Raw genomic sequence first — 2,558 nt, 5'->3', positions numbered from 1 at the left:
TTCATCCTCTGCTCTTGTGGTTCCAAATCAGGTCATCCTGCTAAGCCAAAGAGTGCTTACATCTCACTTTTTCACTAAACTTTTTACCTTCCAGACACACAAGGATGGGACCAGCTTAGAGATCACTGACTGGCCTAAATGAAGGCTTTTCCTTGTCTATTTCATGGTCTATTTTCATAATAAGACTATGAAGGATGAGTCCAGTTGGAGGTTCTCATAATCAGATATGGCATCACCTACAGATGAATCAGTGATATTTCTCCTGGTCCAGACCTCAAATGCTGTTTCATGTTAATCAAAATGTTTTGAGAGGGAAGCTGATCCATGCAGACCACCAGAGCCATCAACGATGTGTCGGATGTTCCTCAGAGGGTCGAGAACAACCACATCCTTTGTGCAAACAGCTCCATGTTATTATTGTCCGTTTCGAGGCCCTTGAAGCTTTCCGTCCCAATTGAGTTGTAACATGCACAGCACACGCCAAGAAGAAGCGTATCCTTTTCCACTGGAGGCGCAGAATCATGACATCCAGACGGCACATGACACCGAACAATCTGTGAGAGGAGGGTAATTGGAGAGGATTGGGCTTATTCTGAGCATGCCAGATAAAGTCGCTCCGCACTCACTGTCCAAAGTCTGTGGAACGGGGCAAGGCACTGTGGGTAATGTGGCTAACTGTGCCTTTATTTGGACACAGCACAGTTTCCCACCTGCAGGAGTGAAATAAAACACTAAAATGACGGCAATGAAACTAGTACAGTACAGTGTGTCACCATGTTGGTTTAAGGTGTGTGTGTCTTCAACAGTAATAAAGGTGTACTAGAGTTCTAGTTTGTGTGCTCATAGTGCCTTTCAGCTGATGTGTTGCACACACAGCTGGTCTGACTCCAAACCTCTCAGGTGGGAGATTACAGCATCCCCCCCAAGAGTTCGCTGGCATCCGTTTGTGTGTCTTCTCAAATCTCTGGTTGAGTATTTCAGAGGGTTGAATGACAGCTTGTCCCCAGTCCTGATGGAGGCACTCTAGATGTCTGAAGCAGCATCACTGCTGCCAAGGTCGCAGCCATATGGGGACATGTGTGGACAGGACACCAACACAGAGGATGATGTTAAAATGGACACAGTCTGCAAAACTCACCTTTTTTGGGCTGCCACGTGTGTCTCTACAGCCTCTATAAACACTCCAAACATAAGACAACTGTCTTCTCTCAGCAGTTGGTTTTAGGAATTATTTTCCTAAAACAAGCAATTTTTCTAAGGGAATGTAGCATAAAACCACCTCTCACCCGCTCTACTCTGAGCCCCTCCCAGATATCGGAGCTTCTCGGCTTATAGCAGCCTGAGCAGGGGATGGGTGGGTGTGGCCACCGGTCCCTCCGACCACCACCAGCAGGCAACGCTTGTTTTCTTAAAGTGACAGAGCCCTGAAAGGCTCATTCTGGAAGGCACTGAAAAGGTCGAGAGAGGGGTTTCATCCGAAGAACTTGATTATGACATGTCCCATTTAAACCATAAAGAAAACATGAATTTGTGTTCCATGTGGGGAAAAGTAACTCTCACAAGCTCTTATTTTTGAGTGACTAAATGTTTTAAGCAGATGTTAGCTGCAGCTTTTCCCTGAAGATGTTTCGGTTCTCATCTGAGCAGTTTTCTCTGCTAAGATCAGTAAAAGCACAAAGTCCCAAACTTTAAAACAAGTTAAGAATTTAATGAGCGATCAAACTCAAGTTTTTATAGAAAACAATCCAAGTTTATCGTTTTGTTTTAAATGGTAGATGGCCTGTATTTGATATAGCGCCGTCTAGAGTCCTGGAACCCCCCAAGGCGCTTTACAACACATTCGGTCATTCACACATTCACACACACATTCACACGCTGGTGGGGATGAACTATAGTGTAGCCACAGCTGGGGCACACTGACGGAGGCGAGCCTGCCGAGCACTGGCACCACCGGTCCCTCCCACCCCCACCAGCAGGCAACGTGGGTTAAGTGTCTTGCCCAAGGATACAACGACTGCGACAGACTGAGCGGGGCTCAAACCTGCAACCTTCAGATTACGGGGCGAGCACTTAACTCCTGTGCCACCGTCGCCCCTACCAATAAACACGTTTTATGACACTCTTTCTGAAATGTTTTAAACATTTTTAGAAGCTTTTGCTTCCAAATCGATCAGATCTGCATTGATTTGTTTTGAAATTTTTCAAATAGCAGGTCATAGTTTTATAAAATATGCACCTGACTAGTTACTGAGCAGTCTTTGAGCTCAAGTCTCTCTCAGAAAACCTTGTACTGTCTCTTTTACAGAATAAAAACATCCTTAAGTGGATTTAGGACTTTCAAGTATCGTAGATCTTCTAAATGCAGTTTTATGCTGCAGGTGTCGCTGCAGGCTTTCACCATCGGGTGGCAGTAGCGTTGCTTAGAATTTCACAGTTTTAAAAAGTGTTCAAAGCAACGGTGTGAGATTAACTGGGAATGAAACGACTGATTACTGTATATGCATGCTGTACAGAAACACATTCTGTTTTTAAACGTGCAGCACGAATACATAAGGAGC

This window comes from Nothobranchius furzeri, chromosome 16 (assembly GCF_043380555.1).
Source record: "Nothobranchius furzeri strain GRZ-AD chromosome 16, NfurGRZ-RIMD1, whole genome shotgun sequence".
NCBI lineage: Eukaryota > Metazoa > Chordata > Actinopteri > Cyprinodontiformes > Nothobranchiidae > Nothobranchius > Nothobranchius furzeri.
The sequence above is the reverse complement of the archived record's forward strand: the minus strand, read 5'-3'. Positions refer to the sequence as shown.